This window comes from Rana temporaria, chromosome 4 (genome assembly GCF_905171775.1).
Source record: "Rana temporaria chromosome 4, aRanTem1.1, whole genome shotgun sequence".
In the NCBI taxonomy this organism is placed as follows: domain Eukaryota; kingdom Metazoa; phylum Chordata; class Amphibia; order Anura; family Ranidae; genus Rana; species Rana temporaria.
In genome coordinates, this window is record NC_053492.1 from 66,657,466 (window position 1) to 66,673,450 (window position 15,985).

At 43.5% G+C, this 15,985-nt stretch overlaps 1 protein-coding gene across 2 annotated transcripts in view; it reads right to left on the reverse strand.

Annotated features, from left to right (window-relative positions):
• The window catches only part of KLHL29 (kelch like family member 29), a 1,298,229-nt gene that overhangs the window by 451,982 nt on the left and 830,262 nt on the right, over window positions 1-15,985 (reverse strand). The gene's annotated exons all lie outside the window — the stretch shown is intronic.

Sequence of the window (15,985 nt, forward strand, 5' to 3'; positions counted from 1 at the left end):
CTGGTCTGCGGAGGAGTTTCCGCGGACATGTTCAGTCGTCTGTACGGCCGATCGGACAATTTTCCGGCGGATCGGACAGGTTTCCAGCGGACAAATGTTTCTTAGCATGCTAAGAAACATGTCCGCTGGAAGCCCGTCGGACATGTTCGGTCGTCTGTACGACTCACCGGACATGTCCGCTCGGCCGAAAGCCCTCGCATGCGTCGAAGTGATTCGACGCATGCGTGGAAGCATTGACCTTCCAGGGTCGCGCACTTTGCCGCGGCGACGGGGCGGCCACGTCACCGCGTTCGTTGTCCGCGGGAAATTTGGTCTGATGGTGTGTACAGCCATCAGACCAAAATCCACCAGTGGACATGTCCGATGAAAACGGTCCACGAGGCCTAACAGGAAAGTCAGTTTGCCCTTAAACACAACTGACTGCGACCAGTGAAATTACATCTGCTGGTTTGGGACTGATCTTGCCTATGTCTGCTGTTAATGGTCTACCCCGAGAAAAGTCATCTTTTAGTTTTGTTTTTTTACTTTACACTGTTTGCCGGAACATTCAGTTAACTTAACAGACCTTTTTTATAATTACCCTACCGAACCAGCCAAAACATGAGTGGCTCCTCGGACACAGCATGCCCAACACTTACCGTACACCAAACTCTACTGCAGCAGTTCCTCTACAAAGGAGACAGGTAACGCCACGTACTTTGAATACTCTTACCCGTCGCCACAAATCGGAGTCTCCTCTACGCCAAGCTTAGAAAGCCTGTATCTGGATGTCATGCTCTCTAGTGTAATGTTAAAACACTTTGATAAAAGCCGGTTGATGTGAAGCACATACTACACAGCTACATATTTCCCTTCCATGATCTTATAAACGGATTAGTGCTTTCTTTTTTTAGAGGTGGATGAAAAGAGCCTTAGAAGACACTTAAGCAAGATGAGGGGCGATGCTAATACCTCAAAATCCAGGTTTTTAGAAAAATAGTTAAAAAATACTTCCAGGGGGGAAAAAAAAGTGCAGAAGATTGTTCACGTTTCTATAACAAGATGAAATTAGCCATTCGCCCTTTCCAGGATTAACACAGCAGCAGGGGTTGCTGTAGATTTGCGTTGTTGATCGCAAGATAAAAATAATGTTTACTATCTGCTCCGCACTGTGACAGCTCCCGCTGAGCCCACAAAACAGAATTCTTCCCCAAAGAAGCCTGCGGACTAATTTTTAACACCTCCGGCGTGCTGAGATAAATTGACATGTTTGAAGCAAACTGAGCAAAGCCTGAATTTTGCTTTTAACCCTGCAGCTGTCAGAGGGACCCACAACATCAGACCCGTTCCCCAAAATATCATTGCTGTATAATGAGCACACACCTGGAGTGGTACTGAAAAAAATCGAAGGATATTGCAAAAAAATAAAGAAATACAGAAAGGCTGGGTAAAATACATTGCTGCTTTTTTTTTTATTTTTAAAGGGCACCATGGTCTTATCGACTGGTGCCGCCTCTGTCTCTTCATGTGCCCCAAAGTGTACAATGAACCTTCACCCATCCGTACTTTTGATTGATTGTTTGACTGGTTAGCCGATTGTTTTACTGCCTGATCCTCCTAGAAACTACTGGATTTAAAGTGTTACTAAACCCACAACAGTAAAATCAGTCTGTATATGCAGTAAAGCATGCTTGTTATACTCACTGTGGAACCTAAGGGGTTAATCCTCTGCATTGTGTATGAAGGCTGTTTGATCCTGTCTCTCTGATCCTCCTCTTCTTTCCCTTTCTACAAAAAAAACCTTGATATTTACAGAGCCTGGGAACGGGTTGCACATGCTCAGTTTGGTGTGTATTGCTAGAGAGTTTTTTTTTTTCTTTTGGAGAGTGCATGTGATCAGCACAGGGCCAATCAGCACTGTCCAGACAGAGGATCAGAGGAGAATAAAAACTCCCCCTACAACATTTACTAGGAACTGATACAAGTCACGAGGCTGCTATATACTGCTGATGAGAAAATATATTTATCTGTTTATATTTACTAATATAATTGCATTTCCATGTTCTGTGTACTGTGGTAGACCATATATAGTGAATGCAGGTTCTGGGTTTAGTAACACATTAATGCCATTAGCTTGATTCTCCTTTTTACTGTTATATGACTGTTTATCTGTACTACTTTATCCTTGTCAACTGGAAACAAAGAAAAAAAGGCACCATGGTTATATAGTTACATAGATAGTCAGGTGGAAAAAAGACACAAGTCCATCCAGTTCAACCATAAAAAAATAAAATAATAATAATAATAATAATATCATATAATCCCATATACTGAATATGGTACGTTTGGTCCAATGAGTAAAAGTGGTGGCCAGGGACAGAAAAGCTGGTCATACGTTGTTTGAATTTGGACCAGTTTTGAATGAACCGGGTGAAATTTACTCACCCCGTCAGCTGCCTATCACCAACCATCTCCCCTGCAGCTGCCACTGCCTTACAGGGGAGCCAGATCATGTGACCAGACCGGGATGAAAAAAGGTAAGTACATACATCGTTTTTACGAATAGGTGTTAGGAGGGGGGGAGGGAACATGTTTAACACTAGATAGATTTATGCTTGATTTTGACTATGACTGATATGGGGTTTTGTCTTTAACCCGTTGGCACTGGCCACAAGAAAATATGTGACCTCTCGGGGGGTGGACCTTGGTGGCGAACAGCCACATATTTGCATAAATTGGTGTGAATACAGATGTGCGAGGGCACGCGTCTTGCACGCTCCCAGTAGTCACATGATCATAAACCCCATGCCTCCTGGAATCCTAAACCCTCTAAAGCAGGGGTGTCAAACTGGCAGCCCTCCAGCTGTTCCGAAACTACAAGTCCCATCATGCCTCTGCCTGTGAGAGTCATGCTTGTAACTGTTAGCCTTGCAATGCCTCATGGGACTTGTAGTTTTGCAACCGCTGGAGGGCCGCCAGTTTGACACCCCTGCTCTAAAGGGCCAGAAGGCACCGTCTCTGAGAGGTTAAAGTAAATCTAAGCCCTTACTGAGTAACATTTAGTTTGGGGGGGGATTTACTAAAACTAGTGTACACAGAATCTGGTGCAGCTGTGCATAGTAACCAATCAGCTTCTAGGTTTTATTTTCAACGCTTAATTGGACAAGCTGAAGTTAGAAGCTGATTGGTTACTATGCACAGCTGCACAAGATGAAAGGGTGCCACAGCACAGTTAGAAAACAGGGACATAGTACTGTAACCTCAAAACATGAAGTGCCTGAAAAAGGACCTTTATGACCATATTACCAAGTATTATTAAAAACAAAAAACTGCACATTTAATACTAACTTTCAAAATGTTATTAAAAGCTTATACGAGATTGTATCAATTGGGTTTATATAGGAAGCTCTTATGCCAGACCAGCTGATATTTTTCATTATAATCTGCAAAAAAACTTTTTTTTCTATTCATTTGACAAAGCATGTGGGTCCCCTCTGCATACAGATACGGTACTGCAGTACAGAGAACTGAGTAAGTCTAATAGGCAGGTTATTAAAAGCTGACAATGTCACCGGATGTCATAAAAGATATATGGGCATCAAGCTCCCAGACTGACCAGCGAAGTACCGGAATGACCAATCTCTGGATGTCGCCTGGCAGTGCGCTGACACGCAGGGAATAGATCATGCTGGCAGATATACTTCCCTTTTGCATTTTCAAGTCTCTCCCTTCATTGCAGGAGCATATTTCCTGCTTTGACTAAATGGAGAAATAAAATATGATTTCACAATGCCGGTGAAAGAAGAAGGGAAAAAAATCTTGCTTTTCTTTTTTACTTTTTTTACGGGTTTACATTATTGCTTTTGGTGACTGTGTCAAGTCATATATCAGAAGCGTGGCTTGGAGAATGTAAGAAAGACAGCATCATTGTAGACCTGGTGTGATGTTAATGTGTTGCAGTCACTGTGGTGCAATCTCATATGTCATTCCTTGACACTGATGCACAGGTTGTGGCAGATTTCCCGATTTCCCCTCCCTAGACATGGAATATAGTAATATATACTGACCTGTTCAGCAATGGATTACTTTTTCTTTCCTGCTGCTTGCAATTACTACCATAGTGACACTCCTGGTGTATACAATAGTGTAACCCTAAAAAGAATGTACTATGTTTTCCCGAAAATAAAACCTAGCGCTATTTTCCAGGAGGGCTGCAATATAAGCCCTACCCCCAAAAATAAGCCCTAGTTTGAGGTATCATCCTCTCTGTTATGGTGATCTAGCGTTGTCATGTGCCTTTGGTACAGAGCGGCGCTCAGCTGATCTCCCCTCCCCCCCGGTCCCCTCCCTCTGCAGAGCTTTGGTGGTTGGTTGCGGAAGGTACGGTAGTCTCAGTGCAAAGCCTCTGCAATCAATCAAAATGTCATACTGTGTGCGGTATGCAGTATGGATACTCCTGTCTCCAGAGGGTATTTACAGATCTTTTTTCCTTCACATGCTCGTATGCTCTCTTCCCCGCTTCGGGCATTGCTGAGGGAGGGGGCAGGGTCTCCCACTGGCGGCTGGGAGAGGTGGAGGGGAACAGAGTGAGGTGTTTGGCACAGTTTAATTGCAGGGGCACACACATTGTGAATTGTGTGCTACTGTAATAGAGAGGGTTTTGGCATTTTAACTTTGTTCAAACTGGGGATTCCTGACAGGCAGGGAGGGAGAGAGGACAGCACTTTATATGGCAAGACCTACCCCGAAACTAAGCCCTACTGGGCTTTTTGTTGCTAAAATTAATATAAGACCCAAGCTTATTTTCGGGGAAACACAGTAGGCATGCATGCCATACATAAACATATTTTATGACCATCAGATTCATGGTGTGTGTCATATGTGTTAATAGATACACTATATTGAACCAATATAGATGCAAAATTTCTGCCCCCCAAATTCCACTAGATCAGGACTTCATAAAGTGAAAAAGAGAAACACACTAAAACGTTTTAGTACAGTATTCTCAACCTTTTTACCCCAGGGGAATCCATGAAGTAATTTTCAGTTCTCGGGAGAACCATTGCTAAAACCAATTCATTGGAGGTCATTGGGGAAAAAAAAGACCCTTACATTGATGTCCAGTTATAGGAATACCCCATTACAGTGGTGCTCACAATGCCAACCTGACAAGCATCTAAATAGATCATTGGTGTCTGCCATGTGGTGTTGAATTATGCAGGCACCATTAAATGGGAGATCAATCAGCCACTGCTCACTGAAACCCTAGCAACCTCTGGAGGAGCTCTAGTAGAACAAAGCTGCGTTAGCCAGTCACTCTACTGCATGTCCAAACACTAAAGTAGGGGGATTCTGTCACCCTCAGAGGCAGACTGACCATTCGGTCACTGCCCGAGTGCCGGGGGCCAGTAGGGGGCCCCATGAGAGGCTCCCGTCCTGGACTTCACTCAATCCTACTTCGTACAGAAAGGGTCAAGGTGAGGAACAGTGGGCTGACATGGGATGTGGGTGGTGTGTACATGAAGGGCACAGTCTGTATAGCTGGGGACAGTGTACACACTCAATGTGCATGGCTTCTCCACAGGTTAGGGGTTCTGTGATGAGGACTGAGCCCTGCACATAGGCCCGCTGCTTTGATAAATTGCCCCTGGTTACATCATAAAGATGCTGTGTGGCAGCCATTCTTAAATCTGGAAGTGCCTATGGCTTTTACAAAAAGAAGACAGGAATTTCCATGCAGGCTATGCTGCAGTAGATATTTAATTGCTCCCTCTGTGTAGCGGAGCTAAGTGGGACTTTGTATTGGTGTGGATTGAGTGTGAATGGGGACACAGGAGACCCCGTGATCTCCTCTTACCCGGGTGCCCCATGAGTTGGCAGTCCACTCCTGTCCACCTCTGAAACATTTTGGCTTTCAACTGATAACAAAATACACTAATTTGCAACTAACAACCTCATTTATTCATTGTTTGGGCACTCCTTTTCTTCATCACAAGTTTTCACCCAACTGTAGTGGGTAAAGGGCCTAACTGGGGTAGGGAGAGACCTATCTATTAAATCAACACCACAAAAGCTAAATTTCTCTATATCATTAGAGTCTAAGATGTTCCTCAGATTCAGCATTAATCCCAATCAATCTCTTGAGTGAAAAAGGAAGCATCCGTGTGCTTCCACTCCCTTGCAAACAGGTGGGATGAATCTAAAGGTCTATGAGAGGTCCGACAGTTTTAAATTACCTCTAAGCAATGTTCACTGTAAAGCTGGATAGCAATAGCTCCACTTAACCATAAAAGTCAACTTAATTTGTTAACATTTCATTTTACATTAGGCTTATAAACCATTATTTTATATCCTTTTATGCTTGGCTTTCTAATAAGAACACCCAACACTAGTTTTTTACTCGCTGACTGCACCAGTAGATATAATAACTGTTCTTGTCCACCCCCCCCCCCCCTGTGCACGTCATTTTCCTGTTTGCTGAGCTGCCAGGCCAGAGTGTAAAGTTCAAGTGAATGCCCGATGTCAAAGTTGCCTGTCTACAAGCCTTCAGAGAGATGGCTTCTACAGAAGGGCTTATGGAGAAAACATATTATAAAGGACATTATGCCTAGACCTTCTACTGTAGACCTCCTGACTTAGTGAAGAAAGAGAACTGGAGCTTCCTGAGTCAACAGACTGCAACTGGTGGAGATGGCAACTGGCGAGTCTGTAGTGTGATGGTACGTATTAGACATGTGCATTCGTTTTCGTCCGAATGCATTTTCGTCCGAATTTTCGGTATTTTAGTTATCATTTTAACAAACGAAAACGAATGCACAGAATCCGAAATCCGAAAGTTCCGACATAAACAAATGCTTTATTTTTGTTTTTGTTGCTACAACAGTTTCGATATAGACAGGAGATTCAACATGACTCTGACAATAGCAATCTGTGTCCATCGAACCTGTAGTCGAATGTGCCTAACCTTAACTCTATTAGTCCAAGATTATTCTACATAGAGATGAAAGATTCGACATTATAGAGACAGTGTTGGAGTAGACCATTCGACATGGACGAAGTTTCGACGAAGCAGCAAAAAACATACAAACGTTGAATCTGTCATTGAAGGCTTATGGTGTCTGTCGAAAGTTCTAAGAAGATTCAACAAGCAGCTAAACTGTACGATGCCAAAATCATAAATTTTCGGTCAAATGCTCTGTCCATAGGCTATAAAAGAATTTGAATGTTAGTTGACTAGTAATAATAATTCATAAATATAATTATTACTAGTGTCATACAACATTAGAATTCTTCTAAAGCTTGTAGGCGGAACATTCGACTGGAAATGTATGATTGCGGCATTGTACAGTTGAGCTGCATTTGACAGACACTATAGGCCAGATTCACGTTGAATCGCCCTATGCTGCGGTGGCTTAACGTATTACATTTACGTTACACCGCTGCAAGTTTTCAGCGTAAGTGCCTGATTCACAAAGAACTTGCCTGTAAACTTGCGGCGGTGTAGCATAAATCAGCCCGGCGCAAGCCCGCCTAATTCAAATGGGGCGGGGACCATTTAAATGAGGCGCGTTCCCGTCCCTAAAATGTTTCCGACATGCATTGCGCTAAATGACGTCGCAAGGACGTCATTGGCTTCGACATTAACGTAAATGGCGTCCAGCGCCATTCACGGACGACTTACGCAAACGACGTGAAATTTCAAATTTAGACGCGGGAACAACGGCCATACTTAACATTGGCTAGACCACCTAGAGGGCAGCTTTAGTTTTACGCGGCGTATCTCTACGGAAACTACGTAAATTTACAGTGACGGGCAAAGCGGACGTTCGTGAATCGGCGTAACTAGTCATTTGCATATTCTACGCCGACCGCAATGGAATCGCCACCTAGCGGCCGGCCTAGAATTGCAGCCTAAGATCCGACGGTGTAAGTCACTTACACCTGTCGGATCTTAGGGCTATCTATGCGTAACCTGATTCTATGAATCAGGCGCATAGATACGACAATCGTATCTCAGAGATACGACGGCGTATCAGGAGATACGCCGCCGTATCTCTTTTGTGAATCTGGCCCTATAAGCCTTCAATGACAGATTCGACCTTAATTAATTCGGATTTTCAGACGAATGCATTTTCTAACGAAACAAAATAAATAAAAATTTCGGGAGTAACTAAATATTTTTTGGACAAAAACGAAATTCCGAAACAAAATATTTTAGTGTGCACATGTATAGTACGTATATATGGCAAGGATAAGCATAAAGGGAGGGCAACTAGTCCAAACGTTTTGAAAGTGGAGCTGTACAGTAAAGATTGGGAAGTACCAATTGTGCCAACCCCACCACAGCATCGCTACAATATACCACTTGCTACCAGTAGTGCTACCGGCCGCAAGAGGCAAACAGATAAACTAGAACAAGAAAGTAAGCATAATTATTTTCTAGATTTTACTAATGGAGCAACATTAGAAATTTAGAAATAAAGAAAAGGCTTATCTGTGCTTTTAATTTCTGAATAGAATTTGCTCATTTTCACAGCTGCAAAACCGAGCGACGAGCTTTGCCAAAATCCACCGTGCTGGGGGGAGTCAAAGCCTGACAGATTCTTGAGGAATTACTGAAGTCTAGCATGATGCCAGAGCAAATTTTTGTTACATTTTGAAATGTGATCCACATCAATAATAAATATAGGTGTTGCATGCCTCTTGGCGAAACAAGTAAATGCCGGATTTGATTCTGACGAGAAAGTGAGGTATGCCTGGCTGAGGATGGAAATGGAGAGGAACATTTAAATAACAATAATTAAAAGAAAAAATTGCGTGTAAAGCAATTATAGATGTTTTAAATAAAAGGCAATCTATATTAATATATCAGGTCAATTTTTAATTTGGTATATTTTTTAACTGATAATAAAAAAATCACTACATTTTTACAATTTACAAAAAAAAAAAAAAAATACATATAAACATGTTACTTATAAACATAAGATTGTCCCCCAAGATTTACAAATTTTTCTGATTGCATTAAATTTGAAAAAGTGTATTTCTGGGCAAAAAAAAAAAATGAAAACTTTATGACCACCCTCCTTATATTAAATAGGTCCCCCTTTGCTGCCAAAACTGCCCTGACCCATCGAAGCATGGACACCACTAGACCTCTGAAGGTGTGCTGTGATATCTAGCAGCAAGTTATCAGTAGCAGATCCTTTAAAGGAGAAGTCCAGCCTAAGTTTATTTGGCTGGCCTTCTCCTATGGGTCATAGGAGTGCAATCTGTTTTGCACTCCTGTGACCCGTTTTCAGCAGAGAGTGGACTGAAGTCTGCTCTGTGCCGACGTCACAGAAATCAGTCCAGGCGCCGTGTCATCGTGACAATGGAAGTCAGGATCTGGCAAATGCCTGGACTGACACCAGTCACAACATCTCAGCAAGCTGTTGAGAGCCTGAGACAGCCGTCGCCCAGCCCCCCCCACCTTGCACAGCTCAGCACTCCAGTGAGCGTGGAGGAACAGAGCAGTGAGATGCTGATTTACAGTCAGCAACTCTCTGCTCGGGGAGTTGTGAGAACTGAGCCATCGGTGATGTTCGATCGCTCAGTTCTCAGTGTAGAGGCGACGGGTAGGTAAGTATGATGGGGAAAAAAAATAAAACCCATACTTGTCTTTTAAGTCCTGTAAATTGCAAGGTGGGGTCTCCATGGATCGCACTTGTTTTTCCAGCACATACAAAAAATTCTCGATGGATTGAGATTTGCAGAATTTGGAGCCCAAGTTAGCACCACAAACTCATTGTTGTTTTCCTCAAACCAATCTTGAACCATTTTCCAGTGTGGCAGAGTGCATTATTCTGCTGAAATAGGCCATTGCCATCAGGGAATTCTATTTCAACTACGGGGTGTACACGGTCAGCAGCAATGTTTAGGTAGGTTATACATGTCAGGTAACATCCACATGGATGGAAGGTTCCCCAGCAAAATATTGCCCAAAGCATCACACTGCCTCCACCGGTTTACCTTCTTCCCATACTGCATCCTGGTACCATCTCTTCCCCAAGTAATTGATGCCCACCCCCCATATATGCACGTGATGTAAAAGAAAATGTGATTCATCCGACCAGTCCAGTTCTGATTGTTACATAGCCATTGTAGGCGCTTTTGGCTGCGGACACTGGCCAGCATGGGCTATGCAGCCCCAGACAAAGCAGACATTGTTGGTATCAGTGGATGAAACAGTGCCCCAAGGACCAGATAAAAGTGAGTACAGGGGGGGCCGCATGTGCCCCTAGGTTGCAGTTTACAGACCACTGATCTAGAGGAAAAGAGGGAGGTTTGGGGTTACATGTGGGTAATGCCTGCACATACCCTTTAAATATGTGGGTTATCATTGATGATTTTATGAAAATGCTAATTGGATTTAGCACTTTTTGAATAAGTGCCGCAGAAAGTTAACATGGAAAGCTTCTGATCATCATAATTGGTAATAACTAGTAACACAAATGTTAAAGCCAGAGGAGTGCAATGGCAGCCTGGTAACTTCAGAAGGACACCAACCAATAATGTTAACTTACAGTATGTATTTCTCCCATGTCAGGTTTCTTTTAAAAAGAACAATAAAAAATGTACTCGCCACAACGTATTTTTCTAAATGTCTAATACACAGAACCTGTAATAAAAAAAGGCATTCAGTCAGTCTTTGCAGCAATAAATCCCTGTGAAACTTTACAAAGAGTCTTTGATTTGGTCTCCTACAGCCATATACTCACTCACCGTGACGAGCTGGCAAGTAAAGCATTTCTGCAGAAAAAAGACAAATATTGTGCTACTTTCTGTCCAGACCCTCCTCCAGCAAACCAGCAGGACTACCATTTGTATACTAAGTTTTAACTGTGTGGAACCAGCAGATGTATGGGGTGGTGTCACAGGCATGCATGGTTTCACTGGACCACCATTGGAATGCAGTAAACATTCTTCGATGGCTGTTAGTACATTCCAAGCCATAAATGTGAAATATTGATAGAGCGGTTGGCTACGAGGGAAGACCTGGCCATCAGGCACAACTCTTGTGCCATTGCTAAAGCACATAGGCATTAGAAAGGATTATAAATACAATTTTCTTTTTCATTACAGCTTATACATTTTCTTTTTCATTACAGCTTATAAATCTCTGAAGGGTTCACATTTTGGAATTTTATGGCCTATTCGATATTTAATAGCAGATACAGGACACATTTAAAGAATGAAAGCTAAAAACACTAATAATATAAGTGTGTAGATGGGTGTATTGTGTTTACGGCTTTATCGAAGAGGATTGTTGGCAACCGGCAAGTGGAAAATGTTATTGCATTTATTTTGCTTCTTTAAAATTGACATTCACTTTCCAAATGGGAGATGCTCCTAGAGAAAAACACAGGCTTTAAGTAATGTGAGATGTAGCTTGCTGTCATCCATTTTATGAGCATAGCAATAATACCCTACAATTTATTAGCCAAGTCAAAAGCAAGAGGGTGCCATTGTTCTGTTTTCCTTCACAATAACTGGAACATACGCTCAACACTAGCAGTGGGTCCTTGGTGATATTGGCAGACCCTTAGTTCTTCTCAGTGACAAGTTAAACATATGTGTGATGCCTCAGTCCACCAGACAAGCCACACAACAAAAAAAGATGCATCAGAGTAGCTAATCTCGAGAGTGAGCAAGAGAGGGTGACCTTGGGCCAGATTCTCAAAGGCGTTACGACGGCGCAACACCATTTGCGCCGTCGTAAGTCCTAATCTGGCCCCGGGTATCTATGCAACTGATTCTTAGAATCAGTTACGCATAGATACCCATTAGATCTGACAGGCGTAAGGCTCTTACGCTGTCAGATCTTAAATGCCTTTTTTTTCCCGCCGCTAGGTGTCGCAGACGTCGTAAAGTTGCCCCTGGGTCTATGGAGGCGCAGCCAATGTTAAGTATGGCCGTCGTTCCTGCGTCAAAATTTTTAAAATCTACGTCGTTTGCGTAAGACGTCCGTGAATGGCGCTGGAGGCCATTTACGTTAACGTCTAAGCAAATGACGTCGGTGCGACGTCATTTAGCGCAATGCACGTCGGGTAATTTACCCGACGGAGCATGCGCAGTACGCTCGGCGCGGGAACGCGCCTAATTTAAATGGTGCCCGCTCCATTTGAATTGGGCGGGCTTGCGCCGAGCGCTTTTACGATACACCGCCGCAAGTTTACAGGTAAGTGTTCTGAGAATCAGGCACTAACGCTGTAAACCTGCGGCGGTGTAATGTAAATCACATACGTTACGCTGCCTAGGAGCAACGTAATTGTATATGAATCTGGGCCTAAGTTCCTACATACAGAGGAACCATGGACAACACATGTAACCACCCTCTAACAGCAAGTCAGATCACAACAGTAAAAAAGGGAATCTGAAGATTTGGAGGAGGATGAGCACAACAGAAGGGACTTTTTGAGTTGTAAAAGCTGAAGGTGTTCTTTTTTTTTTACCCTGATGCATTCTATGCATTAAAGTGATACTATGGGTTCACGTTTAAAAAATAAAATAACACACATGTCATACTTACCTTCACTGTGCAGTTCGTTTTGCACAGAGTAGCCCGATTGTGCTCTTCTGGGGTCCCAAGGTGGCTCTCACGGCTCCTCCCCGCAATAAATTACATGAGAAGCTCTCTCCCAAGGGGCTTACCTTGCCCCCCCCCCCTCCGTGTCATACTCTCGGCGTACATAGCCACCGAGTGTATGACTCGGCCACGATCCCCGGTGACTGCATTAAAGCGGAGTTCCAACCAAAAGTGGAACTTCCGCTTAATCCACTTCTCGCCCCCTTACATGCCACATTTGGCATGTAATTTTTTCCTGTCCCACTTCCTCCTTCCGCCGAGGGGCAGCCCCTCCCTGTAGGCGATCGCCTGGGACACGTGACAGGTGCCAAGCAATCGGCTGTCCAATCGGATGGCGCAGCGCCGCTTGCGCATGCGCAGTGGGTGCCCAGCCGTGAAGCCGAAAGCTGTCACGGCCGGGTGCCCACACTTAGAATGAAGACGCCGGCCGGAGAGGGGGGGGAGAGGAGCGGAGCCCCGGCTGGCCCATCGCTGGAACGTGGAGCAGGTGAGTGTATGTTTATTAAAAGCCAGCAGCTACACTTTTTGTAGCTGCTGACTTTTAATAAACATTAAAAATGACTGGAACACCCCTTTAAGGTGAAAAAGCACAAGGCTTTACAACCACTTTAAGACAGGGGTCTCCAAACGTTCTAAACAAAGGGCCAGTTTACTGTTCTTCAGACATTAGGGGGGCCGGACTGTGGGCAGTGTGAGTAGAAAATGCACCAAGCGTCAGTGGAAGTAAATAATCCCCCATCATTGGTTTTGGTGGAAGGAATAGTGCTTTATTGTTAATATCAGTGGGAGGTAAAGCACGCCACCCTCAGTGTCAATGGTGCCCCATCAATAGTGTCAGTTGTGGATGGAAAAGTGCTGGATAGAGGCAGGCAAAGGGCCACATCTGGCCCCAGGGCCGCAGTTTGGAGACTGCATAAAGTAAAAAACCTGAGTTCAGATCAGGTTTCTGAGTGCAAGAATCTAAGTGCAGCTCCCCAGCAACCCCCCCCCCCCCAATACACACATGAGCCTGATCTCGGTCCAGCAATGTGCACAAGAGCAGAGACTCTCTCCTCTCTTACTCCCCATCGGTTCAGGGATAGCAGCAGGGGCTATTGGACTCCTGGTATCAACCACAGCCAATGACAAGGGAGGAGGGGGTCAGGCCAAGCCACACTCTGTGTGTCTATGAACACACAGAGCCAGCTCAGGAGTGAGCCTGCACAAGTTCCTCCATAGCAAGCAGATTGCTTTGGTGGGCACTTGACAGGGGGGAGGAGCGCTGGCGGGGGACCCCAAAGGAGGAGGATCGGTGCTGCTCTGTGCAAAATCATTGCACAGAACAGGTAAGTATATGTTTGTTATTTTTTTTATATAAATTCAATCCTTTATAATCCCTTTAAAGGGGTTGTAAAGGTAAATGTTTTTTCACCTTAATGCATCCTATTGCAGTTAATGGGGTGCGACTTGTCATGGGACTTTGAACTCTCAAGTCACATGACAAGTCGCAGCAGTGTGAGCTTTAAATGCATGTACAGCTAAAAGTCTTTTATTTAAATTGTTGATAGAGTAGGAAAGGATTATTTTTTAGCTTTCTGTGTTCTGTGTCTAGCAAGGAGATAAGTGGAAATCTTATTAAGGTAAGAGGAATCTATATTCAGTGACTGTTGTCACAGGAACATTTGTCCCCCATTTTCCCTCACCTTTTGCTATCAGGACAACTCAAAATTGTTGCACTTCCTTCGACTTTTTCTTTTTGGTGACAGTGGTCACCAGGACAAATAGAGGGGTGCATGCAGGGCTCAAGTCCTGCAGGAACGCGTGGGAACAGAGTTCCTGCACTTTTTTCACAGCAGGAACTCAGTTCCCTTTGCAGGACTAGAGCAGCCGAGAGCAGCCGAGCCACCCGCGCCAATCCTTCACTAAGCGGCGATGCCCAGCTCGAGTCACTGTCAGGGGAAGGCGAACCTTAGTAATCCTTTATATTACTGACCGATTCCTGTATATGGATTCATCAGGTAGTGTGCGTGTATTCCGTCACTTCCTCGATGCTGCAATGTCTCCTGGAAGCTTTTGTCATTGTTCCCAGGAGACATTGCGGAGGTCTACCACGAGTTATCACTGGATTTAGAAAGTACTTGTTTAAACTACCCGCACACTACCCGATGAATCCATATACAGGAAGCGGCCAGTAACATAAAAATTACTAAGGTACAGTGGATCGAAAAAAAAAAACATGTGGTTTAGTAATTTTTTTTTTTACTTTTTTTTTTTTTGTGGTTTAGTAATTATGCATATGAGCGTATCATTTTTTTTTTTTTGGTGGGGGAGTGGATCTTGGGTGGGAGTTCCCACACTTTTTCCCCCAGGACTTGACCCCTGGGTGCATTGCAACATCTGGGGCTGTGATGGAGTTTACTAAAATGAATATTTTGTGTTTATGCTACGTTTCTCCTGAACTACTCAAATGTTGCTTCTCTTTCGTATATTGTTGTATTTCTTTTATTTCTATTCTATATATAGATGTGTGTGTGAGTATATACTACAATATTATTTTCCTTAAATGAAATATATAGAGTTAAGTATAGAGTTATAGAGTTGAGTATAGAGTTAAATCTCGGCCCAAAAGTAAGAGTGTCTCCAACCCCTCCCTTCTACTGCACTCCTAAACAGCTCCTCCAAAACCCCCTCCATCGAAGGAAGGAAGATGGCCCCCGTGAGTCTCAAGTGTGCCACGATGGCAAGAACAAATGTCACAAGAAGGAAAGCCATATATGGACTAAGCTAATCAAATGTGCTCATGTGAATGATGTCATTCTGTCTATAAAGCTATGGTAATAAAAGGGTTCGGTCACTTTATGGCTGGACACAGGAAGCAAGCAGTCTGTCCCTCGCTCTCTGCATGTTTTCATAATTTGGATCAGAGGCAGAATGGGTTATGCCCTGAGGTTGTGTCAGGGGTTATCAATCCTTATCAGGGCACAGAGAGCAATTCAAATTTAAACAAAGGGTCTCACCATTCTCTACTCTACTATCCTAAAATCGAAAAAAATGCCTTTAAACACACTTTGATAACTGAAAATAAACTCACAAAAGTGGCTCTATAAGCATAAGGTTCAAAATGTTTTCTATGTGTTCAACAGCACACAGTGAAAAATGCCGAAGCTCTAGTTTTATAGATTCTACACAGGTATGGTCAATACATTTACTAATAAATTAGATTTCTCTAGCAGAGAAAAAAAAAGCAGAAAAACTTGAACAGCAGGGATTGTAAGAGGGAATTAATGGCAAGCTACTCAGGAGCCGCGTGTCTTACCGAACGCTGCCCGGGAACATCCTGAGACTAGGTATTTTAAATTTTGGAGTATGACTATAATACGCTCCACAACACAATGAAATTTC